At 45.3% G+C, this 27,904-nt stretch overlaps 1 protein-coding gene and 1 long non-coding RNA gene across 3 annotated transcripts in view; one reads left to right on the forward strand and one right to left on the reverse strand.

Annotated features, from left to right (window-relative positions):
• The window catches only part of LOC135917759 (uncharacterized), a 152,133-nt gene extending 126,937 nt beyond the window's left edge, over positions 1 to 25,196 (forward strand). Inside the window, exon 4 of the long non-coding RNA XR_010569402.2 lies at positions 25,079 to 25,196. This is a non-coding gene — a long non-coding RNA (uncharacterized lncRNA). The remainder of the gene's footprint in view (positions 1 to 25,078) is intronic.
• Positions 1 to 27,904, reverse strand: part of LOC135918710 (uncharacterized) — a 485,047-nt gene that overhangs the window by 94,103 nt on the left and 363,040 nt on the right. The gene's annotated exons all lie outside the window — the stretch shown is intronic.

A 27,904-nucleotide genomic window follows, 5' to 3' on the forward strand; every position in this document is an offset into this window, starting at 1 on the left:
CTCATCGTTTTTGGGCCGAGCTCTTCATCCCAGCGCAGTTGTTGTAACAGTGGGTATACAATCAATGAACGTGTGTGCGGGTGAAGAAAAAATGGCTGTGGCTTAGGTAAGGTTAAGCCCAGAATGCGAAGCATACTAGCCTTTACTTTAGTTGTTGAACCACTGTTTAGCCTGGTGAACTGCTGTTGCTTGGCTATATTTGGTTCGGCTAGACGAAGAAACAACTCATGCGTTACTCTGCTTCGCCTTCAAGAGTGGAACGCGACAGCGTTCCCGTCGACCCGCCAAGGGGTGTAAGACAATGAGCTACGGCGCAGCGACTACGCGCCCCGCATTGGACGCGGTGAGCGTCGAGCAACGCAGCGTTCGGCGCGGCAACGAAATGTGCGCCTGAGCAAGCGACGCACGCCTGAGCCTTAGAAACAGCTCGTTTCTAAGGCAACACCGCATTCACTAGAGGTGCTTTTGTACCCCTTTGAAGCATCGTACTCGTGGCTCAGTTGCATGTAGCCCGTAGTATTCTTGAGTGCTGTGACATTTTTGGCGGACGGGTCGCTATGTTGCAGCTGGACTTAGCAAAGGCATTTGATCGTGTGTCGCATGAAGCTCTTTTTTGTATCCTTGAACACGTTAACATAGGCACAGTTATACTCGATGGTCTAAAAATGATATACAATGACTGCATAGTAAACATCGTGCTGAATAAGACACCAACTGAGAACATTAAACTCAGATCATCAGTGAGGCAAGGTTGTCCATTGTCACCGCTGCTCTTTGCAATTTATTTAGAGCCTTTCTGTTTATCTCTAATAAGTAACGAAAAAATCAATGGTTAGAAGCTTGAATCGTCCCATGTTAAAGTGCTTGCATATGCTGACGACGTCGCAATCTTTTGTACAGATCGCCAAAGTGTACTAGAGGCGATAAGCGGTGCTAAAAGATATTGCAGGCAAACCGGATGCGAGATCAATTGGAACAAGAGCATCGGATTTTGGCATGGAAGTTGGGACAACACACCGTCTGTCTTTGCGGAGTTACAATGGACCGTGTCTCCTCCGAAATATTTGGGGGTGCCGCTTGAGCACTACGAGAGTGCCGCGCAGTACTGGGAGGATGAGACGTCGCGCGTAAAAGAGAAAACCGGAGGATGGCAGGGTCGTGATTTGTCAATGTTTGCAAGGGCAACTGTTTGTAATTTGTTTTTAATTGCCAAAGTGTGGTATGTCCTCCAATTTTTGTCGATGACCCGTGTGAATGTACAGAAAATACACAGAGTCTTTGCTGCTTTTATCTGGGGTTCCACTTGGCAAAGGGTCAGCCGTACCAACTTGTTTCGTCGTGTTCGACATGGTGGTCTTGGATTGTCGCATTTGTTCTTACGACAGATTGTTTCTCGTTTTGTCTTCTTACGAGATCAAAGTGATTCATTCTTGCGTACGATGATCCAGATCCGTTTGAAAAGCGTTTTGCTTGAATTTATTGTGTCTAGTGCACAGCCTGTACACTACCGGCTTAAAGGCTACTTGCGAGAGGTAGTCGACTCCCTTCGAATATTAAAAGCTCGGTTTTCCCTTCAGTACCTGAGCACAGTAACAAGAAAGAAACTTTACAAGGATTTAGTTGACGTTATGATGCCAGTGCCATTGTACCGAATGAAATACTATGGAGGCCCAGGACAAGATGTTTTAAAAAGAGTTAAAAAGATGCCAGTGAGAGCAAGCGTAAAGTCGTTCTTCTTTAAATTGCATACATCTACCCTTCCGGTCAAAACATGGATAGCCGACAAAGGAATATCTGTACCATGGACGACCAACTGTGTGCTATGTAACAAGCCGGAGACCATTGAGCACGCTTTCATTGAGTGCTGGGATGCAATTTTTTATTGGGATGTCTTGCAAAGAACTCTTAAAAAGGAACTGCCGATAACAGCACAGGGTATACGTTTCCTGCCGGTAGACAGCCATCAGGGCTTTCCGTATGACATGATAATGCTCCTGGGCCTCCATAGTCTTTGGAAGACACGGATGGCGGTAACGCACGCCGATGTGAATGCGCGCCCAGCGCGAGAAAATTTTGTTGAAAGCATTATTTTCATACGTGAGATATATCGTGTACAGGCAGATCCGCCTGACTGGTTGGGTAATCTTGATGAATTAGTGAATTTCAAGAAATTTTATCTTGTCACGTTGGTCCAAGTAGTCCAACGTGTTTTTATGTATGTCATTTTGTGAATAAAGAAAAAAAAATACTCGTGGCTCAGTGGTAGCGTCTCCGTCTCACACTCCGGAGACCCTGGTTCGATTCCCACCCAGCCCATCTTGCAAGAGTTGAGCCAAAGCCACTTCTCCTCTGCCGTGACGTCACGGTGTCACGTGATATTGAAGGCGACACCGCCGCGCCTGAGGAGCTGGGTTGAGCTCTCGTAATATGCTTCGCATAAAACGAGACAGACGCTGGTGGCTGGTGTCCACAAATGATATTTTTAGCCGATCCATCGCAATCAGGACCCCCCTGCCAGCGAGGAAGCCGTGAGCAGAATGAATGGCGAAGTGTAGATGGCGTAGGCACTAAACGCAAGCTGCGAGTAGGACTGGCCTGGTCGGGAGGTATAATGTGACAGCAGAAGTGGCTAAAGCGTCAGAGCCCAAGTAGGCAGGCTTCAGACGGTCGACGTAGACCATATCCTCCCCACCGTTGATGAGCAGTAGAAAGTTTTTGAACGGACCATCATACGGGGGCCCTAGGGGAGGAGGCACAGCGTCGTGGCGCACGAAGACACTTCTCAAGGCCAGGGTTGATGCATGCACGCCGGGAAGAACGTCACGAAATTCCGCCTTTTCCGCTGCTCGCGCACCGTCATCGTGCTGGGTGTGTCGCGATCATCTTTTGTGACCGGACCATTGTGGCACCTAGCAGTGCGCGACATACGCACCTATGTGCATCAATTCAACTGTATATTTGGCATTTCTGTACTTATGCGTTGCACATCTGTGTCACCAACAGAATTATTACGAATAATAGACCATGATTGCCATTAGCGATTTCAATTCGGCGCATCAATTCTAAAGATGTTGGGCACTCGAATGGAAACTCAATTTAAAAATACTTCATTAAATTCTTGTAATACGTTCGGCAACTATGCGATATGATTATGAAGCACGCCGTAGCGGGGGATTCCGGATTAATTTTGAAGCCCAGACGTTCTCGAACGTGAGCCTGAATCTAAGCGCACGAGAGTTCTAGTATTGCGCCCCCATCGAAATGGGGCCGCTGCGGCCGGGATTCGATCCCGCGACCTCGAACTCAGCAGTGCAAAGCAAGAGCCACTGGCCTGCTGCGGCGGGTAAATAAAACGCTCCTTTGCTACTTCACCCCAACGATGCACTTATGTGATTTATTAAAAAAAGACGCACCATTAGATCCGAGTAAAAGCAGCGTCAACGATATTCTGAGATTTATAGCGACGATTGCCCGTGCCCTTCACGAAACATATCAAAAGCGATATCTACGCTTTACTTTCAATGTACAGACTATCAGTGGTAACAATAGCAGCGAAATCTACATCCGACATGCAGCTGCAGATCTCGCACTAACTTTTAACTTTGTACAATAATAAAATTTTCTAGACACGCACGCACCATACGCAACTTTATTGAGCGTGCGTAAAACCTGCCGCCACACTATACATTGATAGTCTGCATTGCGCAATGGCGGGCCTGAAGCAATATCGCTTAACCCTGGCGATCAGTGCAGTTTCGGTTTTCTTCCCCAACTGTTTCTGGCAGATAGTTCGCTACACTGTAAAACAAACTTGCTATAAAAAAGTGCGCAACACCTCGACTTAGCGAAGGCGTGCACCCCTTTAAATCCAAACAGAGAGCCCGTTAGCAGGAGTAACGCTGAAGCTAGTAGCCCAATGGTCAATAAAAGCTTGCAAATAGGGAAGGCCCGTATCTAGCGTATCGGCTCCGGGAATCATTTAATTCGCAGCAGCCGGCCTCTCCGCTTTACAGTTTCCTTGGTCTTGGTCAATATGTTCCTTAATCTTGCATCTACATCCACTGCCTTGCAGCAATGCGTTTAAGAGGTTAAAGTTGGAGTACTGCAAACAGCGCATCGTACAGATTCAGATTTATGCGCGATGCTTCTCCCACACGCTAGCGAGCGGAAGAAAAAGCGGTGAGTAGCGGGAGATAAGCGAAGGAATTTTACGACTTGCGCCTCAGCAGAGGCGGAAGAGGACAAATTAAAAGGCGCATTTCCTGAGCCCTTCCAGCTGCTATCGGGCAAGCACTCACGCTTGCGCAAACGCGCAGGCGTTCACAACAGCTAGGGGCCACTTGTGTATTTCCTAAAACAGTCATACCATGTTCTTGTCAATACACTTCCGTGAAGTAAGTTGGTCCATGTGGAAAAGAGCTTCGCGGCTGCTTTCTTCGCAAGTGAAAAACAAAAAAAGTTACGTCACAGGATTTCTTTCATATGTTTAACTATGCCGTGCTTCTGCGAATTGTTGTCGCCATGCTTTTTACTAAGGATGGTGGGTTCACTTTTTTTATATTTCTTCAGTTTCTACTATTGTTATATGAGAGATTATTGTCCAGGAATTACTTTTTTTCTTACTTCATCGGTGCAAAAGCTGTTAAGAGGGACCTTGTGATGCGTGTGAACGCGAAACGCTGTACGTTATATTAGCAATAGATTAGTTGAGACCTCTGCAAGTGGCGTACTCTAGAATGCTAATGTCTACGTGATGACCACGCGTTGACCTGCATAAGGGGGAGTGCGCAGTGAAAACTATTGTGCTTTATTGTCAAAATGATTTTTTTTTTATTTCATGGCATATAGGGTAAAACGGTACGTAGAAGCCGGCCCAGGATCTACGGCGTCTGCTCAACGTGTTCGCATATGTCTCTCTCTCTCTCTCTCTTTCTATATATATGTATATATATATATATATATATATATATATATATATATATATATATATATATATATATAGAGAGAGAGAGAGAGAGAGAGAGAGAGAGAGAGAGAGAGAGAGAGAGTAAGGTGCTGGAATGCAGGGAGTTCAACTAGACAAGCCTCTGGCTTGCTACCGTACACTGGGGTTGAGAGAAAAGGTAAGTAGAAACAGGAAAAGAGGAAGATATTGAACACTAAGTACACGTCGGAGGAGGCACAAGAGCGCTACAGGGGGCTTCTCTGGTGGTTGCTGAACAAGTACTGGACTAGTGCATGAATCGATTTTTGTGCAAGTGACGCATGTGGCCACGGCCCGAGTATTTCTGACTCCCAGAATGGTCACGCCGAGTGCAGTAGGTTGTCCGGCAAGAGAAAGGTGCTGGATGTCGCAGCGAGGACCGTATACACAACACGTGTACGATGGTTTCCTCGCACCTACAGGAATCGCACATCGGGATGACGGCGATTCCAAAAAGGTAGCGGTAAGCGTTCGTAAACACCACTCCCAGCCACAAGTGGCGCAGCAACGTTGCTTCACCGGGAGAAAGGCTAGATGGCAAGCAAAGGGTCCAGCTTACGTAGTCGTCAATCCAAGACACTTTGAGAACTGCATATGTGAAATTATTGCTTCCGCAGACCTCTAGGGGAGTACAGCAAGTTCAACAAAATCTCGAGGAACGTGAGACAAAGTAACGCTGAGGCATACACCGCTTGACAGAGTTCGCTAATTTATGCCGGAACAGGAATATCTCGTATCGTTCAAGAATTTGAAACAATCCTACACAAATCACTAGATATTAACTACAGCACCGTATACAAACCTAGAAAATAGACCTTCATTATGAATAAGAGATTGAATGGGGGCTGTATTAGCAAAGCGGCTCATAACATTTGGATAAAACGCCTTAAACGCGCGTCCCAGCTTAATACGTAACGCATCTAAATATAGGACTCAAGAAAGAAATGAGTGAGTATAACTGGTTCACACACAAAAAAGAACACAAAGAAATGTATTTTACATGCAGTCGAGGCCCATCTTGACCGTAACTGGATTTCAAGCACCCGCGACACCCAGACATCCTTTAACACTTTCTGCCCCTGGAAACTACTTACACCAGGCTACAGAATCAATTGTACCTTCTCTCGACCCTGTTCATTGTGTCACAACTGCCCGAGTACGTATAACGCCTACTAAAGGACCCTCACAAGTCATTGCAGATGTGCGACGCTTCGAACAAAAACAGCGTTTACTCGACTCAGATTGGCCTTTATTTTTTAACATGCGAAGGTTCGTAGCTCCGAAAAGCAGTGCATCGCAAAGCAGTGACCATGCTTCAAATCTTCTTTGACGATGACATATGGGATGAATATGAACCTCGCAGCATCTAGGGTACTTTTGTCTCATTCATGCGTCTGCGTTCAGCGTACTCCTTTACCTCAGACATCTGCAAACTTCGTTCCACCTGCAACTTTCACAGAAGACTTCCACTCTTAGCATTGGTAGATCTGGTTCTTATATTTACGTATTGCCTAAAGCAAGTATACATACTTTCTTTGCTAACATTCATATTCGGTGATACAGTTGACGTACTATATTATACTGTACTGACAACCTGAACCCTTCCGCTTGCAGTTCGGATTAGAAACTCGGGTTCACTGCACCCTAGGAATAAACCATGCCTAACACTGCAAAGCTTAGAGGCGGGGTCCGCGCTAGCGCTGTAAGAAAAAAACAAAACCGGGACTATTAACGGGACGATGGCACCACCAGCTACAGGAGCTCGTTGCCGCCAGCGGTGCTCAGAGAACTGCTGCCTGCTTCACTGCATTTATTGCACCGGGAGCCTTTCCTACTCGTGTTTTACAGCTCACCGACGTTCATTAGAGGAAGCAGAAAGTGGCCGTGAGAGGATTACTGGTTCCATTTTTCTACCTCTCTGTCAGAAAGGTGGATGGTTTTCCGTGCCTCACGGGGGTAATGAGGAAGTGTTCATCAGCTGCAGTGGATGCGCTAGGTCTACGGGATTACCGGAGAACGTTCCTAAAAGTTGCGCAGGAAGAGGTCATTGCCGCGCAACTTACGTAGCTACTGAGGCGTGCCGTATGACTATATATATAGTCATACTATATATATATGATGACTATATATATAGTCATCATATATATATATATATATATATATATATATATATATATATATATATATATATATATATATATATATATATATATATATATATATATATATTGCGATTTTGTATATCAGTAATCCTTCCATAGCAGAATTTTCTTGTCACGTTGTAGCGACAGTGAACAACCACAGTGGATCAACGCAATTGACAAAATTAACTGTTTTTTGGGTGAACCTGTGCCCACCAAAACAAACACTACTCAGCACAAGGATAACGGCGAGCACACTAGACGAATATGGTCGAAATCTGACCTGCAGATGAGACGCGTCGGATACTTGACTCGTCCAAAGTTCCAGCGTAGTCACTGTTGCTCGCACAAGTTCTAGAATATACGACCCTATTGTCGTCGTGCATTCAATCTGATTACAAAGGGCTCGGCGACAATGCAGACAATTGATATAATCGGCGACAACAATCGAGAGTGTCTTAATACATGCAGGTGCGCCTTGCGCCGAGCGATAACGTTTAGCATTTGTTAGCCGGTGAAAAGTGATCAAAGTAAAAACGATAAACAAGCGAACCTGTTGATATCACAGGCTATTATTGTAAATTATGAAGGGGCCGTAAGAAGAAAAGCAAAAATATTTTTCAAGGCGCTAACTTATAGATGCACAATAATGAGAAAAAAATGGCGTAGCACTCCTCTAAGTCCATGAAAATTGTTCATGTTCCACACTACGCTATGTGGAGGACCCCTCACAAATATTTTGTTTTCTCATGATCACATCCGGAACGCACTTTCTTGAAACAGTTGACCTTTATGCAGGCATCGACAACATCGGAATTTTGCTAGTCACAGTTGTAGAGTCATCTAACGCTGCACCTATGACGTCATTCGGTAACATATAAGAACATGATATGTCGACTCGTGTTTTTCCAAGATGTCCCTTGCCCCGCACAAGCGCATGGCAGCCACTTATCTCCGGGTTGTTAAAATGTTAAATTACACGCGCCTGGTGCCGTGACACGAAGTTCTTTGTGGAATCAAGGCGTCGAAATTATTACCGACGCAAGCTTCGCTGCGCTGTCGATCCATTGAAGCCTGTTCCATGCGTTATCGTTGGTTATTGCGATCTTCTGCGCGCACGCATTTTTTCGGTTGAAATGTTGGGGGAATATGGTGCGTGATGGTTGACATAATACAGCATATGATATGTTAGAAGCATTCGGTTTTTATGAAGTGATCTTTCATACATATGCTGCTCGTTATCGTATGTCATCTAAACAGTTTGGGGCGTCCGCAAGCTCTTGCTGCTTTTAGTGGGAAACTCCTCAAAAATGCACGCGTTTTTTTTTAAATCTTAAGTATATTATTATTTCTTGTGTTCGGCGGCTCCACCAAGGAATGCTTATCCATTCTGATCACCGGGATTTACACCGACACTCTGTAAGCATGCGAGCACAAATCACTGTCTTGGCAACAGTCGGACAAAGTGCTCGCGGTGAGTGCTGTGCCAGATAGCACTTTACTGTGTAACATCACAAACATGCAAAAAGGACGCGGGCACGGTAGGGAAGAGCTTACACGAAGTGGCAAGCTGACGCTGTTCGCGGAATTTATTATGCACTGTTCTCACCGACTCACGTCGGCTGTGTTCCGTATTGCAATTGCGAGGACGAGCGATGGTGGGATGACAGCTGGGTATGCAGGAATTGATATTCAGCTTCGCAGATTCTCTGCGGTGGTCGAGCGGACGGTGACGAAACTTCGCTTTTGAATAAAGAGCTTCTCTTATTTTCTTTTTTTTTGCTCAGTGTCCTGGATTGATTTACGCTATAAGTACGCGCTCCGCCTGTGCGAAACGATGCTTGCGAGGCCTCCGGATTACGACAGAGGAAGAAACCATCTTGGACGCCATAAATTGTAGTCAGAAAGAAACCCAGCAGCACAACCATTTTTCTTTCTTTCGCATAACGTTTTCTTTATTTTGTTTCCTTGATGCTCTATGGTACAAGAATAACACAGTACTTTGGCGTTTCTCAGAGCGTGCTGTGTAGGTACGATTGATTGAAAAACGTTTATTGTATAAGGAAAGGGTTGTGGAAGCAGATGGGTGGGGCCCCTAATCCAGGCCTCCACTGGCTTCAGCAGCCCGCCGTGCTTGGTCGAGGAATTCCGCTTGGACGTCCTTTTCCTCGCTGGCGAGCCAAGCCTCTCACTGCTCCGTTCTGAATTTTTGCGCCGGGACTTGAGGTGGATTAAATTTTTGGTGGCCTGAGCTCGCATTAACACGTAATGTGGGCGAGAGTAAGCTGGCTTCCGCACCAAGGAAAAGTTCCCACGTATTCGGTGGGGTGGATGGCATGTTTTAAGCGCAAATGCGCGCATGTATTTGTCTGGAGGCGGGTTCACTCATACGCTTCCCTTACACCTACGTGAGGGCAGGGCGTGGGGTAGCGCTGTCTTTCGCGACGCTGGTGTTCTAGGATATCCCGGGGCGTGTGGGGCGCCTGGGACGGGATGAGGGTGTCTGAACAGGGGACACTCGCCTCGAGCTGCATGCAGTGACCATGCTGCCGTTCTCCGCGGCTGCGATGTGTCCCGGGCACCATATGATTCTGTGTTTCTGATGTAATGTTGTACCTAAGAGGCAGGCGACTCACGCAGGAACGCGGCCGGTAGTGAAATAACGGCATGCAATTTGAAAGTCCGTGAGAAGATAACACCCCTACTTTATGGCTTCTTTGGTTTTGACTGCGAGGGCGACCGCTAGGGCTTCCGCCGTGCTTGCCAAGCTGGTCTTGGCTGAAGCTTATGCAAATGAATAAACCTGGCCTGCGAGCTTAGTCAACGAGAACCAGTGAAAAGCCATGCATACCACAGTGGTCTGCGTCCGTGTAAAGCATGTGTGGTTCAGTTCCTTATTGTTTGGTTCGTTGTTTGGCTCTGGCGTGGCAACGCGCTCGTGGGTACAAAGGATTCATATTTTTTTCCGTATAGGTGCGTTGTGTATTTGAGTTCGGGTATTAATGGAAAGGCGCACGATGTTCTTCGTGACTGCACTGCTGCAGTATGAGATGGCCTAAGCCACGTAGGACCTCTCTGCCCGTATGCGTGAGGCTGAGTCTTTCTCGTTTCGACATGAGAACCGCAGCACTTAGCTCCTCAGAGGCGTTGTAGATGCCTGAGGCTAGATGGCGATCCGTATGTGTTCCTGTTGGTAGACCGAGGGCAGCCTTGTAGGCGGCACGCATGAGCGTATCGGCTTGTTCGACCTCGGACTAACTAAATGCAAGTTAGGCGACAGCGTACCTGACTCTGCTAACTACATATCCGCTTCACCAAAGCCTTTGCAATGGTAAGTTACTGTCTGCACCATGCATGCAATTTGTTTAACTATCGTCCAAAGAGTTTTAGGTGTATGGTCCACGGGCTAGAGACCAAGTATGCGTACTTTGGCTACCTCGCGTATGGGGTGGTCACCAACTCTTAGGCCGAAGGGTTGTTTACCTGGGTGACCTTTGCCATACAGTCGTACCAATTCCGATTTTTCCGGAGAGAAGCTCATACCACAGCCATCCGCAAAGGGAGGTGTTGTTTGTGCTGCTTGCTGTAGAGTATGTTCTTTGTGTCTGAGAGAGCCTCTGTTCACGCATAGTGGGATGTCATAGGCGTACAGGGTATAACCCAAGTCTGGTATGGACTCGAGCTGTCAGGCGAGGCCAGCCGCACCAATGTTGAAATTTCGTGGAGATAATTTGGCTCCTTGAGGAGTTCCTCCATTGGGAATAGCGAAAACGAATGATCTGGTTTCTCCTATGCCTATCGTGGCTGTCTTATTAGTGATAACAGAGTGAATCCAGTTACATGTCCATTCCCCACAGTTGGTGTTGTTGAGTTCCTCCAGGATGGGCTCATGACCCATGGTGTCGAAATCGCTCTTCAAATCGAGAACAGTCAATATCTGTTGCGTACCCGAGGGAATGCCACGTAGGACCTCGTCCCGCTGGCGAAGGTAAATGTCCTGCGCTGAGAGATTCGGGCGGAAGCCATACATGTGGGTCAGGAAAAAAGCCTCAACCATCTAGATAGTTAACTAGTTGGGTTTGAGTGACTTTCTCGAGAAGCTTACCGAGACAGGGTATAAGGGAGATCGGACGGAGGTTCAGGGAAGTGGGTGTTTTGCTAGGTTTTGGGATGAGTACTATTTATGCGTCTTTCCATCCTGGTGGAAGTGTCCCAGATTCCCTTACTGGCTCGTTAGAATATTCGACAAATTCATCCAGGCAATCGTCACTTAGGTTCCGCAGCATGGCGTTGGTAACGTGATCGGGTCCTACTGCGGTTTTACCCTTGGCAGCTTGCACCCAAGCACAAAGTTCAGCCCTGGTGATCGGCGCGTCCAGCTCTGCATTCATGATGCCCTCGTATCCGAGGATGCATGACGGGCCTCGGGCGTCGCCTACGTATCTTGCGCGAACGGTGCTCAAAAGCTCCTCCTCCGTGTCGACAAACTCACCAACCGATCGCCGGATTCTCCGGGACACTGGTTTTCGTGCTACCAGGGTTGAGCAAGCTTCGCAAGATAGCCCTGGTCCTTGCCGGGTTGACGTAACTCTCATAAAGTCGCAGAAATTGACCCAGCTTTCCCTCTCAAGTTCGCGAATATATTCGTTTGCGCATTCCGAAACTTCGGCTAGCTTGAGTCGTAGTTTGCGATTGAGACGCCGGCGTTTCCATCGCTTAGTTAGACTACGCCTACTCCTCCACATGTGGCACCTCCTCCACATGTGGTGGAGGTGCCAGTTTACCACTGGCGCTTCCAATGTGGTTGCTATGCGTTTCGAGATGGAATCATGCGCATCACGTAAGTGGTTTGCTCATGCCCTAGCATCATTAAGGGTGGTGCATGGTAGTGGAAACTGTCTGTATTTTGACCAGTCCGTTATCTTTACCTGGACCGTAGTCCGACGGACCTTTGGAGTGGCTATCGACACAATAATGAGATAGTGGTCGCATCCTAAGCATTCCTCGAGATTTTTACAGGTGGCTTCGCGGAAGGTAAACGTAAAGGTTAGTTCGGGAGAAGTTTCGACACCGACACTGTTGCCCCAGTCGCGTGGGTGCGGTCGGGAGTGTGGTGAGCTGGACTCCATGATTCTCTATCGCCTTCTCTAATAGGTTCCGTTTTGGTGTGTCCCGTGTATTGCCCCAGCTTTTGTGAGGTGCGTTAAAATCAACCAGGAGAACGAGGCGGTCCTGCCTACTCAAAAGCGACATCGTTCCAGCAAGCAGTGTTTCAAAATCTGTGCATTTGTTTTTGAGCGGGCTACAGACATTCACGCTAAGGGTGCTGGCCTTGTCTGGCTTTTATGCGTAAATCCCAATAATTTGATGTTGAATGTGACATCACGGTATGTAACGTACCTTTGATGAGACATCCTTAGGCACCATCGTGACGATTTTACGATATTTTGTAGTGTGCAAATTTTTCATGAGAATTCTCGTATTTCAACGTCTTGCGAATTTCAAGGTGCATAAAATGTGTTCGTTGCTTTTTATTCTGTTTTTCGGGTGTTGTCGATCCTGAGACCTTCCAAGTTAGTGAATGGAAGTCATATAAGTTGACCATATAAGTTAGGCCAGAAAAGTTGAATTATCATGTCGATGAGCAAATAGTAGAATAAAGTTCGTATATTTTTAACGTTTTCCTTCCGTCACCAGCACCTTCCTTCAATTAGACTTTTTAGAGAGCGACAACATTACGTCATCTCATAAGGAATGGCTTTCTGGGGAATTAAGCCGGCATTAACTTCAAGAAGCTCAATCTGGCGCGCAAATATCTTCTACTTTTTCTTTCCAGCTGGACAAGTTCTCACAGCTGATTACGCATAAAATTTGGATAGCATTCTATCTGGAGCTAATCATGGTCATCACTCTACGAGACAATCCTTGCAGATTTTGTAGACGAGTAAGTGGAATGGTTGTTTTTCTAAAGCATAAAACATGGTAAACCCGTGAATATTGCCAGGGTGAATGATGAGGGTTATAAGATGGCAGGCTATTCGCGTTATGTACTAGCCGGATACTTTTGCTTGCATTCGGTGTGATGAAACTCATAAATAGCGGTACGCTGTATTTTCAAACACAGATGCCTCCCAGCACGTCTTTCCTGCGCAAAAACATTCGGCTGGTGCACTTTAGGATTCATTAATAACGTACTTGCTCGGAAGCCAAACGCATGTCCGGCTCCTCAAATTTAGAACCATGCAGGAGTTCTTGTATTGCAGTGTGTGACACGAATTAAAGAAAAGGGTATTTTTCATTATTGAATGGAGACACTTGGTTCGACCGTAATTAACATATGTTGTAAGTTCCACAGTAAACAGTCGAAGACACCCTCAAGTTACAGCATGAAAATAAGTGAAAAGACGAAGGAGAGTCCACGCACGTCTCACGCTTTCCACTACTGCGGTCTTTACATTTAAGCCAACCGCTGAAACATTGACGGCATGCGTGAGTGAAAGCAGCAGTGCGTCCTGCACGGGTATGGGCACTAATCACGCGGGGACAATACCGAGTGTTTGTCTTATGATCAGCCTCCGAGTGGCAGCTACAATATATCCCGGAATAATATTCTGAAGAACGCGCGCCGCTACTAATTATAAGCATGGTACTAGAATGACTGGAAGCATTTTTTTTTAGTTGAGAAAGAACTCTTTGCTTCTCCGCTAATCACCTCCACTCTCACAAAGATAAAAAGGATGTTGCACAAATCTTCTGTTTCCAAAATGTCGCCGGGAGATCGCGTATGCGCGTTTTATAGCAAGGACAACTTCACGAGATATCTCCCGTTAGAAATAATATAAAACATTACGGAGAGAAAACAAAGGAAAGAAAATAAGAACGTTGAAGGCACTCAGGAACGGCCGTAAAGGACCCGTCCGGTGGCTTTATTCGCATCGGAGTGCCCTTCCCACGGATAGAGGACAGTCTTATATGGGCTCTTGTGACAGTATTAGGGACCACTGCCCGCAACCACAGCTGACTGCGCGAATCCCACACTCAAATTAATGGCTATGGCTGTAGCAGCCTCTGTGCTGACACGCTGGGCGCGTGTGTACTCAAAAGCTAAGAAGATATGCCCCACGTGGCAAGTTCACAATGCTGCCGCCTCAGAGGACATTCAAGCGAGCATGAGTGTTTAGGGAGCCGCTGGAGAAAAAGAAATACGGAAGATGCTCTTAAATTGACGTGCGATTGATAGGTTGTTTACGAAGCAGCCAAAGGAAAGTATAGGAAACAAAATGGTGGAAAGCAGAAAAGGAAATTGGAAGCACGCGCAGTCAGCTATAGTAAACGGCGCGTGAGAGATACTAGGCAAATATAGCTGCTCTAAAGGGGCAACTTTTTTTACATGTGTTTGTATGGTGCAATAGTCCCATAAACGAAGGAAAGGTTGACGCATTCAGGCTTGTCTGAGTGCGGAAAATGGGCGCAAATGCATTGTGCTTATTCTGGGAATGTTTTCACACTTTCTATTGTCGCACACAGGCAATTGTGATGCCGAAGCTTTGCGATGTTTAGCGAAGCCACTTGTGCAAATCTTTATCGCGCATTTTTTAATGGGTTCATGACATTTACTGTCATGATCTGGGCTCTTTGTTCGTGCGAATATATACAGGCAATATACAAACCTGCTGCTACAGGCCGCATTGGCCCATAACTTACAAAATTGCACAATTGGAAGAGTGAATCTTGCTATAAGGCCGTCGACAACTAAGCATCGGCTTAATGTACGACCGCGAGAGCACTAAAATTTCGAGTTCATTTTCATATTGCCTTCTTCACTACATCTTGATTGACAGTTTCGCTAGATTCTTATGAGTATACTGAATAAATTGTGACTTTAAATATTCATTCCTACTTGTTAATTAGCGCAAGAACAACTGAATACACAGAGTTAGATTGCCACAGGACAAGCGCTGTCTGGAAACTGAAATTTATAGAACGAGACGCTTGAAAAAGAAAACACGAATAAACAACAGGTCTGGTCGTTCAGAGATAATCAATTCGGTTGTTCAAGATTCTCTACAGTACGCCTTTAGAAAGCCTTGCCTGTATAAATGTCAAGATATGTTTCAGCAGCAGACTGTTCGTTTCACAAACGCCGGGTACCCTGTTCATATGTGCCTGTGTCGGCGTACGAGAGACCCATCAAGAAGTGTAAATCTCGCAATCTTGAAACTGACGACATGGGCATTAAGAGCAGCAGTAACATTGCTGTCGTCCCATTTGGTCATTTACTGTTCTATCGTTTTATGAATATGGCAAAAGGTTTTCACGTGGATGTTGTTTTTCCGGCCAACCATAAAGTAGGCTAGTGCTGTGATTGAGAGGAAGGCAGCTGGATCAACCATTGCTGGTTGCTGCGTGAACCATTGCAAACCCTTCGTTTCCTGTGCCGTAGGTGTTGTTTACCGAAGTCCTCTCCCTTGCAGAGAAGCCTGCATTGAGCAGACGGGCAACTGTATCAATGAGCGCCTGCGCCTGCATAAAAATACCTAAAAAGAAACGCCAAACTCTCATCTTTCAATGCATTGCAGATATTTTAATTGCGAACCTTTCTTCGAAAAAAATTGACATCGTCATCAAACCCAAAGACAGAAGGGCACGGGAACTTGCTGAAGCCTTCCATATTGAAAGGAAGCGCATTGGTTATGTATCTGCGCCATATGTCGTTTTGCTAGATTGTGAAACGCACTTACTAAGGAACTATTTCCACGTGACTTGGATTTCCTGCGAACGCAGGTAGTTGCTTTATTCATGTTTTCTTTTTCAAGCGTTTTCTTCAATACATTTCAGTCGTTAGACAGCGCTCGTCCTGTGTCCTTTTAATTCTGCATCTTCCATTGTTCTTGCGCTGATTAGAAAGTATTCATCCTTTCCAACACGCGCATCTTTCCCGCTTCCTAAAGATTAATTATACTTTTAAAACATGCTGTTTGAAAATAATGAATGTATCGCTTTCTTCCTTAGTATAGCGAGGTTTGACAATAGCGAATCTTCTATAGCGAGATTTGACAATTTCGTTGTACAGACGCCACGTTCAACCGCTCCAAGCGTCGGCACAAGAAGGTCGGCATTCAAAGATGTTATGCAACATACGACACTGGGTGAGTCTAGTTGTAATTCCCCGCATAGTTCGTCAACGGCTTTGTTAAGTATTTGTGGAAAACAATATTCGGAAGTCTCTAATGTGCTCGAGTTTGTCAGTAGGGCTGGTTATTCATGTTCAGAACTCCCGCGTACCTGCCAAATTATTTAGGCAGCAATGTCCTGTACGACAAAATTCATGGACCCATCGCGAAACCTTAAAAGAAAAGAAGAAAAAGAAACAGACGATGTGGCAAATGTTAAAAAAACAAAAGAGTCGCACGTGTAATATGCAAACGGGAAAAGTCTGTGTGGTCACCAAAGAAAGGACTAGGCAGAATTTGAGAGTAAAATGTAAAAGTAAATGTAACTAGAGCGAAGAAGTCTATTTGTGTAAAAGCATGTTAAGACTTGTAAATATGGCGCGCAAGCGTGGAGGCCGTCTGCATGTTAGGGTAATTCTGTTACTACCAAAATTAGGTGACTTGAATCATTTACAGAAAAGACACTGCCGATACACGAGATTGTCTTTTTGGCCGACATCACGCGAGTGAAATATGTGCGCGGAAACATAAACGTCAGATATTAAAAAAAATTAAATTATGGGGTTTTACGTGCCAAAACCACTTTCTGATTATGAGGCACGCCGTAGTGGAGGACTCCGGAAATTTTGAACACCTGGGGTTCTTTAACGTGCACCTAAATCTAAGTACACGGGTGTTTTCGCATTTGGCCCCCATCGAAATGCGGCCGCCGTGGCCGGGATGTCAGATATTTTAGAGGGGCTGTATATAGCGCTGCGTTGCGCTTACAATGTAGCATGACTTGTTGAAGTGGTGGCGGTGATAGTGGTGAGATGATAATAGTGGGGTTTTTTATGCCACTTTCCGGCAACGTTGCGGAATATTTAAGCAAACTGTAGAAAGCCATTTGGTTAACGCAATTTCAATGACAGACACACGTTCTAACTTTAATCGTGCGCTATAAATATGCCTTCACCGCCACTACCGCTGCCTACACATAAGGCTTACTGGCAAATCAAATTACAGTATATTTATTGCACATTTAAGGGGGTGGGGGGGAAACAGCGTATCACACGTAGCATCCACAGCGTTTTACGAGTGCATCTATCCACACTGATAGCCTAAGCTGCAGCCACGAGATAAACACGTACAAGACCCGAAAGCTCCCCTGTTTCTACGCCTACAGCTCTTAACGAGTAATTGCTCCAACTTGCCACTCGTAAAACGGCGTGAAGCCGATCCTCCAGAGATGAGGTAGCACTCCGCTGTCGTCGTTTCTGTTGGAGCTCGTCGTATATTTGTTTGACAGCCGTAGGGCCCTCCTAGAGTCACGCGCGCGTTGAGTTTCGAACGTCAGTTCGTTCACCGGCGGCCCATGGCGGGCGAGACGGATCGAGCTGGAAGTGGAGGGGGGGGGGGGGGCGGTGTACTCGCCAAATTAGCGCCGACGCGACGCGCCTTACGACGAGCGTCGCGCAAAAAATTGTCACGTCACGAGGACCCGTCCAGGGTGGGAGGCAATCTTCTCACGTCTCTCGGAAAAGTAGAGTTTATGAAGGCGAATCACAAGAGAACCCTGGGGAAGGAGGGAAGGAAGGGCGACTGATTACTCCGCGTTGGCGTGAACGTAAAAAAAAATAGAAAAACGTTTATAGTTTCCCGCGCGACGGAAGCAATTATGTCTCTGAGCTAAGCATCTGCGAGGGGAGCCGTTGAGATGCGTTAAAGCGAATTACAGCTTTAGAGGTATCAAGAGATGAGATGACTGATTAGCAGTGAAAAATCCTGTCCAAATTAGAAAACGTAGCGGTAGCGAACGGCCGGTGTATTTCTTTTTTATGTGGGAAAAGCGCCCACCGGTCGTTGCACCTACCAAACTTTGTGGCGTGCCTAAAATAGAAGCTGCTCCAAGGAAGGCAGCGTTGAGAATGTTTACGTTAGAAGACGTGCGTTTTTCTATAACTTTTCTCTTTTATGTGCATACTATACTTCAGAATATGATGATGTGGCACTTTTAGTATCGTTCTCACTTCCATCACTAATAGCGTTTAAAGCTTACATCGTCTTAGACGAATAAAATATACATATTCTGCCATATGTACTCACGCTGCACCTTGCTGTTCAGATGAAAGGGGAGCTCGTCCGAGCATTTTAGGTCCAAGTAGATGAACCCCAGAAACGTAACCGTAAGTAAGTGAGCAACGGTTTAAGAAAAGCACTTGTTGTTGACTCATGCAAAAAGGTGACGGCGGCTCGGTTATACCGAAAACAGTGGCGAAATTCAGTAACGTCCTCTTCCAGGCTATATTTTGAAAATCTCGGCTGCTCGCTGAATCCATGCTTCTAATGCAAATTTTGTTGATGCCTTCTTCACATCTACGACCAAGAAACGTTATTAAACGGCGTGCTGGTAAAACTATGGCATGCTTCGTTTGTTGCTTCATTCACTGACTCAATTATTGAGTGAGCGCTTTCTCGTTCGCAATGAACTTCCACAAAAGGTCTCTTAGCAGAACCACACGCTTTCAAATGCACGGTGGATTTCAGAAATCTGACGTTCTTAAAGCGTCTATACGTGGGATCAGCTAAGTCTGCTTAAATAGTGGAAGCCATCGTGCGAGACACAAGCTCACAAAACAAATAGTGCGTGTTCCACATTTCCACTTCCTGCATTCGCGTAGTTTGTATGTGCGAGTTCGGATTATTAGGCATATGCGAGATCATAGCTAATCATTAGCAGGTATTTTTAGAGTGCAGGGAACATAGGGGCGATGATCGACGTACTAATTTGCTTCTGTATACGTATGCAAGGACTTAGCCAACAACTCAAGCATTCAGCCCTTAATTTCACGTTACAAATCAATTCTGATTTCAGCCTGATTATTACGACAGACACATTGGACCCTTCGAATTAGCCGTACAGTTGAAAATTGAAACTAAGTTGGTGAAAAGTGTAAAATATTTCAGATTTTACTGTGTAACTTTAGTTCTGTGAGAAACCCTCGCACCTCTCATACACTGGGCGCTCATTTTTTTTTAAAGAAAAGGGAAATAAAGGAAGTGTCGCATATAAAACAAATGATATACTTCCAACTGTCGTCGGTACGCCTGTAGGGTTTGCGTAGCTGAGTTCACGCCCATCTGCGCATGTGCGATTCCGAAACTACGAGGCCAGAACCGTTCAGAAAGTGCTCTATATTGAGAAGGCTTTCACATCTATCGCGGATAAATCGAATACGTTTTCAGGCACGTAAGGCCCTCTGGAATGTACAGGTCGGCAATGCAATCCCGCAAGGCAATCCCGTAGTAAACTCGCTGCCTACGGGATTGCCTGACTGAGCTATGTGGAATGCCGGGTTGCCATAGTCGGAAGTTCGAGTCCTCCTACAAGCTTTATTTTTCTTCTTCTTTTTTTTTATTTCGACGATGGTGAGATTGAAATTCACCTCCTCCAGTGCACTACATCTGCAGGCATGGAGAGACGCCTGAAACCGACAAAAGATGGCGAGAGCGAGTGGGGCTATACCAATCCAGGTACAACGAAATTAGGAAGGCCCACTAAGCTTCAACAAGGACACTCAGGAACAGGAACAGTGTCACCGTCTAATCCTACGTCTCACAGTGTACAGTCACAATTCGACAGAAAGTCCCGTGTCTTTTAGGTTCCGCAGCATTGCCTTCATTGCGGATCGCGCTGATGTTCGAGTAGGTTAGTTTCCAAGGACAAGTGCCCAGTGACAGAAAACAACATCCTTGGAAACTGGCCAGTAGGCAAGAGTGAGAGAGAGAGAGAGAAAGGCAAATAAAGACAGGGAGGTTAACCAGAGATTATCTCCAGTTGGCTACCCTGTACTGGGGGAGGGGCAAGGGATGCGATAGGTGAGAGAGAGAGGGATAAAAAATAAAGAAAAATCAAACTACACACACACGCACGTGCACACAAACTGTTTCTGTGGGTACTGTCACGCAGCCCGCAAAGGGGTTCCTAGCATTATGCAGTGTCACCGCATAATCCTGCGTCACACAGTGAAGTCACAATCTGTCAGAAAGTCCAGTGTCCTTTAAATACCGCAGCAGTGCCTTCATAGCCGACCGCGCTGATGTTCGCGTAGGCCAGCTTCCAAGGATCTTGTTTTCTGTCATTAGGCGCTTGTCCAATTTGTCAAGGGTGGCTGAGAGGACTGCTCTTTGCAGGTTGAAACGAGAGCACTGACAAAGAAGGTGCGCGATTGTTTCCAATAGGCAAGCTCTCCCAAGTAACAAAGGACCTAACAAAGAAACAACAAATAATGAAAGTGTTCAACTCAAGAGATAAGATAGAATTGACGGAACTGTCAAAACTGATCAACAAGGCGAAAATAAGTGGTATTCGAAACTTCCGGATGAGAAAGATTGAAGAAGCCGCAAAAACTGGAAGCAGCAGGAAATCAGTGAGAAACAAAAAAACATAGCATAGGTAAAATCAAAATGTATGCACTGAAAGATTAGCAGGGTAATATCACCTGCAATCTCGAAGATATAGTAAAAGAAACGGAAGAATTCTGTACTGTCCTGTACAGTACCTAGATGAATCAAGATATCTCCATTAGAAACAGTAATGAACAGATTACAGAAACTCCTCCTATAACTAGCGATGAGGCCAGAAAGGCCTTGCAAGACTTGAAACAAGAAAGAGCGGCAGGAGAAGATGGAATTACAGTTGATTTAATGAAAAATGTAGGAGACATAATGCTTGGAAAACTGGCGACTCTTTATACGAATTGTCTGTCGACTGCAAAGGTCCACAAAAACGGACATTCACATACTTCCACAAAAACGGAGACATTAAAGAATTGAAAAATTACAGGCACATTAGCTTACTCCCAGTATTATACCGTAATAATATAAAATATTTATCAAAATAATCTCCAATAGAATAAGGGCAACGCTGGACTTTAGTCAACCAAGGGAACAGGTTCGCTTCAGGAAGGTATACTCTACAATGGATCACACCCATATCAACAACCAGGCATCGAGAAATCCGCAGAGTACAATAAGATTCTATATGTCTTTCATGTATTACGAAAAGCCGTTTGATTCAGTAGAGACACCAGCATTTCTAGAGGCATTACGTAATCAAGGAGTACAGAACACTTGCGTAAATACCTTGGAAAATATCTAGACAGGTGTTACAGCTACCTTAATTTTACAGATGAAAAGCAGGAAGATACCTGTAAAGAAAGGGGTCAGACAGCGAGACCCAATCTCTCCTATGCTATTCACTGCGTGCTTGGAAGAAGCATTCAAGCAATTAAACTGGGAGGGCTTAGGAGTAAGGAACGATTGCGAATATTTCAGAAACGTTTGGTTTGCCGATGATATTTTTATATTCAGCAGCACTGCAGACGAGTTACAACAAATGATTGAGGACCTTAACAAAGAGAGTGTAAGAGTGGGGTTGAAGAATATTATACAGAAGACAAAGATAATCATGAATAGCCGGGTAAAAGAACAAGAGTGCAATATCGCCAGTCAGCCTCTAGAGTGTGTGAAGGAGTATGTTTACCCAGATCAATTAATCGCAGGGAACCCTGATCATGAGTAGGAAATTCATAGCAGAGATAAAATGGGTTAGATCGCATACAGCAGTCATTGTCAGCTCCTGACTGGAAGCTTACCATTATCATTGAAAGGAAGGTGTACAATCAGTGCAGTTTACCAGTGCTGGCATATGGGGCACAGATATGGAGACTGACAAATAAGCTTGAGAAGTTAAGGACCGCGCAAAGAACGATGGAACCAAGATTGCTAGGCACAACGCTAAGAGAGAGAAAGAGAGCGGTTTGGATCAGAGAGCATACGGGCATAGAGGATATTCTAATTGACATCAAGGAAAAAGTGGAGATGGGCAGGTCAGTTAATGTAGTGCTTAGATAACCGTTGGACCATGAGCGTTACAGAAAGGGCACCAAGAGAAGGGAAACGCAGTCGAGGACGGCAGAAGACTAGATGGAGCAATGAAATTAGGGAATTCACGGGCACTAGTTGGAATCGGTAGGCGCAGGACAGAGGTAAGTGGAGATTGCAGGGAGAGGCCTTGGTCCGGCAGTGGACATAAAACAGGCTGCTGCTGATGATGAAAATTGAATCCGAGCTCATTCAAATGGATTATTACACATCTGAGTCGACTTTCTTAAGGCAGCCCCACCATTTCTTGTATTGTTCTCGCCAGCTTCTAAAATTCAATGTCAGCTTAGCCACTGGACATATTTTCTTTTAGTCACTGTAGACCGTACTGACCACTCGGTTGTAGAAAATATGGATAACAGGTAACGCTTGCGTGAATTTTACACAACAGTGTTATTTCACACTCTTCTAGTATGTTTTCTTCTTCTTTTTTCGTCTTTCTATATCTCATGGACATTTATGCAGCTTGGTCCCCAATAAAGTGTGCCAGCAAGCACTGCAAAGTATAAGGAGTTTGCCAGCGAGAAGGTGATGCAGGTATCGAGGACAATCAGTATAAATTCACCGAAGATTTTTATATCCGCCAGTTCATGCAGCAAATGGCACCATGCATGCAGAGCACGTAAACGCGCAGTTTAGCGTCGATCCAGTGACCCGATGGGATTAGGTGACGCTAACGCAAGCCCTCTTCCCATTTTTTCGTGTGTGTTCTGATCAGGCACCAACGTATGCGGCTTTACAAACGCGATAAACTCGCTGAAGCTTGAACGCTCCTTCAGATGGTGACGGGTACACTACGGTGGGCCCCGTATTGACTACGCCAACGGAAGCAGCGCAAAGTCTTTAGTTCCCCTCGCAATACATCAAGGGCCTCTCAAGGAGAGCAGTCTCCACTGCGGAAGGTGCTTTACGCGTGCCCAGCCTGCCCCATTCTTAAGTTACTCCCTTCACACAATTTTTGTTTGTGTGTGGTTCTTTTGCCATGAACTATGGCCGAAAGCCCCATACCCGCTCTCCATTGTTCCTCTTCTGCTTTCGCAAGTAGGGAAGTTTCGACGCTGACAAACGACGGGGACCTCTGCAGCTGTCGGCCCGTTGCGAGTTGCGTGTGTGAGTCCTTCCCTGTAATATGTCTCCATGTGTCATGCTGAGTGTGGGAATGAACGTGGCTTGGCAACACGTACCTATAGGTACGGGTAGACTACACGTAGTTGTCGTGGCGCGCGGTTTTTGGTAACGGGTAAAGTTTACATAAAGCTGCGTTCGATGCGATTGGAGGTCCGTGTTACCTAGTATTTTTTTTTCTCCCTAGAACAGTAGTAAGAAGCATAGGCATTGCCTGGTAGAATAGGTCTCTTTACGCGAGCTGCACCATCCATCGTCTCAATGCGCTTTCCCTCCCTGCTGTGCCGACGGAGCCAGCGTGGAAATTTTCTCCGTGGTCAATTGCCACTTCATTGCCTGGGTTCTAGTACCGAAGAAACACACTAAAAAAATAATAATAAATGTCCACACTTTTCATGCGTTTCTTCTTGTCAAAATTACGGCACAATGCCTGCACTGAGAGAAAACGGCGAGATTCCGTCTATTAAGTCATGCGCATGCGCCCTGTCTGAATAGGGAGAAAGAAAGGACGGAGCAAAAGGCTGATAGGGCAAGGCTTGAAACAAAAGTCAGGAGGGGGGGAGGGGGGGGGGAGGAGAGCTCACCTAACGCGCAGGCGCAGTTTCTCCGCCGCCTGTCTCGACAAACCTGGGCTCCATTACAACAGCTATATACTGCTGGAAGCGTTATGTATTGTCTGCCCTTAGGTGACAAAGTGAGCGACCGAGAGTGCAAATGGAGGTGGCACGATACTTTCATTGTTTCACCACTTGTGTTTTTCTGCGAATGCCGAGCAGCTGCAGTTGGGTTATTACGTTTTGAGTTTGACAGTGTTTCGAGAGTTGCGCAACCTTGAAAGACTTTGGCGCCAGTGAGGTTAAAATCAATAGTTTGCATTTTTAGTACAACACACGTGCTCGCCGAACTGGTCATTGTACTTGTGTGCCTCGAGGACACTGTTGGCGGTGAGAGAGGCGTCATCTGACTGCCATACTGTGTTATCGATTGTTCGCGCAGAGTAGCGCTACTGTTCTGCGTTATATTTAAAGCGAAGCAGTCCATTGCTATGATCTGGAAACACGTGTGTCCGAGATGTTACCAAAAACAATTCAACATGTGGGCCGGTCCTCGTGATAGTGCAGAAAGGGACCAAGCTCATTGGCACATATCCCTGTGGGTTCAATTCGTGTCGAATATGCATGAAGTAAAAAAGAAAATTAGGTACAAAAAAAAAAGAAAATCAGAAGTGAAAAAATAAAGCAAAACAAAATAAATGAAAATACAGAAACAAATAGAAATAAAAAACAAGAATAAAGAAAACCCAAAACACACACAGAAGTTGTGTGTTCGTGCCTTTATTCAACCATATAGCATAACCACCACATAGAACTTAATCTAACTATTGAGCAATACAGCTTCACTGGCCTTCCATCTTCACATAGTGGAAGGGCTCGGAATATTTCTTTATGTCACATTAAACTGCGCCAGCCCATCAACTCGCTCCCGTTCTTCGCTTTATGGTACTGTTGTGCGTAACTCGTACCATGAATCTAGATTATTTTGTATCTCTCGTCATCCTGGCTGCCCAGCGCACCCGCGATAGGGCCGGCAGGCTAGACCTGTCAGTCCCGTCGCGGGATTAGCCGGGTGCGCATTTTATCGCATGCAAGCGCTGAAATTATACCATGTTGCAGCCTATTTTGCTAACTTCGGCTTCAAATTTCTTTTCTGTTTGGTTTGACTCCTTCCAGAGCACTCCTTGGGATCAAGCCAGCACATGGCGGAATATCAACGGAAAAACCCTCAGAAAAGATGCTAAACCTTGAGCGCCGGATCATAGAAGCTTGCTGAGACATCTTCATATGATATTGTTTATTTGTTTCACACTGTTAGCTTTGTCAGTGGAACACGTTGTGGGGCTGGTTGGTTCATAGCTTCCATTCAGTGCTCCCTCGTTTTCTTCTCCCTCTTCCCATGGCTGTATATTCAACCACTTGTGACCTCAATAAACAGTTGTAAATAGTGCCTTATCTTGTCATTGTTGTTTCTTCATTTGTCTGCTCTCTCTGTTGACGCTTCACCTTTTGAAAGCTTTACCATGCTCAGATATTTATTTCTATGCATTTTTTCTACCTTAAACAGCTTTCATATAGTGTCAAAATTAAAGCGAATTGGGCCATAGCGACAGCGCGCTTCACAAACATTTTCATGCTCCAGAACTAATACTCCATATTCATTTTCTGCCCCACAGCTCAAGAATCGTGCCATTCTCCAGCCTGGACTACACCAATATTGGAACTATAGCCTTGAATGCATTTTTGTCGTCTCCAATATTGCCAGAAAGCTTTTTCGTTCAAAGAACCTGTTACTTTCGACATTCTGGCTTACTTAACTTATTAATTTGTCAGCAGCATATGTGCTTATGCAAATGTCTCTCCTCTGTATTACAGAATAACGTACTTGTTCATGCTTTCCTTGCAGCTAGTATGTATAGAATACATGCCAAGCTTACTGCACCCTTTACTTTCTGTGTGTAGTGAAGGATCCCGAAAATTAAATATTACAGGAAAGCAAGAGAAATAAGCTGTGGCATTGTTGAACTAAGTGGTTTCGGTGTATTGCTAGGCATATTGCTCATCGTTATATATGCATACTCGAACATAGTTCGCCACTCACAGATATTGGTCTTCATTGGAGCATTGTGGCCTAACGCTAGAAAATTACACGTACTCATTAGCTCATTATTTTTCGATAAATTTGACGCGTGACTTTGTTTAGACTTATTTCAGCCTTCTTTGTTCAGCTGCAGGGACTTCTAATGCACAGCAAATAGGGGCTGATACGCTTTAATGCTGGCACCCGTTATTGCTTTGATTTTATTGCGAGCCACTTTTTTACGGCATTTTCATTTTTTCTTGTTTGACCTGAAATGGGCAGCTAGTTAACCTTTAGGTAATTGTTACCTGGTAAAGCGGGGAGGCTGCAAAAAAGATAATAAAAGACGCTTTATAGGGAGCACGATACTTTATTATTAATAAATAATACAGGCAGCAGGTTCGTCGTTTCTGAAAAGTACAGTTTAATAATTTACAGAATCACTGCTAAATTGTTGTAAATATCACGGCATGTCATTCTGGGTCCGTGGAATGAAACTACACAGGTCAGGATATTTTACTGACAATCGCTGTAAATATGACGGCCTGTTCATGTGGTGTTACGGAACGAAATTACTGACTTCAGTATATTTTACCGTAAATTGCTGTAAACGTGATGGACTGTTTTTGCGGTACCGTGGAACAACAATACACAAGCTAGTATATTTTATTGCCAATCGCTGAAAATATGACGGCACTGAAGAAATAAAACGAAGGACACCGACCAACAGAAGTGCTAAATATGAATAAATATAAAAGGCGTCTCAGCTTCGCTACGAAAGCCTTGTTCACAATGGCCATTGTGAACATTGTGAACATTGAGTGTTTTATACGGTAAATTCGTGTAAACTAGGTGGCGTGCTTTTGCAGTACCGTGGAGTGGTATTACGGAGAGTGTATTTTTTTTACGTGAATTCACTGTAGCTATAGTGGCGCATTTGTGCAGGGCTGTGGAATGAAATTATTGGTGTCTGTACGCTTCACGGGAAATAAGTGGTAGCGGATGCTGTCGGGAAAAGTGCAGTAAAGACAAATGTTTATTTTTACAGTGTACTCCAGTGCCAACACTGACATATTTTGCTCTAAGCATAGTAACGCCATCTACAGGGCTGACCGTTATACTTGCACAGATGGCTTCGTAACGCCTACAGTATTTGTTAGTGGTGTGTGGATTCCGTATGCGATTGTTACCACCTCTTACACTCTCAGTGACCGCACTTCAGCTATGGCCACTGAATTAGCTGCACTGCGGACCTGTCTCGAAACACTGGTATCTGCACACGGCTTGGCGTGTACAGCTATGCCTCTGGGACGATGTAAGCCATCAATATGTACACTATAAAATCCATCTTGTGACTAATGTTCCATGAGGCCTCAACAGGCAAGACCAAACATGCCTTATCCACAGCACCCTCAACGTGACCTACGCGAACTACTTCAATTGCAAGAGTAAACTGGCGCACACGCCAACGTGATCTGACTCTAACGCTCCTGAATACCTGCAGCATGTTCTGTGCGTCTACTGTTCCTACTTATCAGAGAGACAGTGTTTGAAGGCAACACTACACCTCCAACGGGAATCTAGCTTGGAGTGGCGGCACATGTTCCTCCCGCTTTCATGGCGTGTCGCCCGCCACGAAATCACTGCTGATATTCTTGTGGTACACAAGCCTCAAAATTTTTGTAACTGTGTATATATAGTATATGTGTGTTTGCGTGCCTGCATGTGCTATTTATGTGTTTATCACTGTGTATAGCATAATCATCACTAAGCACCTGAAGTAGCACGTTAAGTGGCACACCTCCAGCATATAATTAGAGCTTGTAGCTATCTCTCCACTTTTCATGCAAAAGCAGAGGAAATAGCGCATAAGCTGCCACGTGTATTAAGAAAAAAACGTAAGCCCACTGACGCATGTTTGC

This window comes from Dermacentor albipictus, chromosome 2 (genome assembly GCF_038994185.2).
Source record: "Dermacentor albipictus isolate Rhodes 1998 colony chromosome 2, USDA_Dalb.pri_finalv2, whole genome shotgun sequence".
NCBI classification, from domain to species: Eukaryota; Metazoa; Arthropoda; class Arachnida; order Ixodida; family Ixodidae; genus Dermacentor; species Dermacentor albipictus.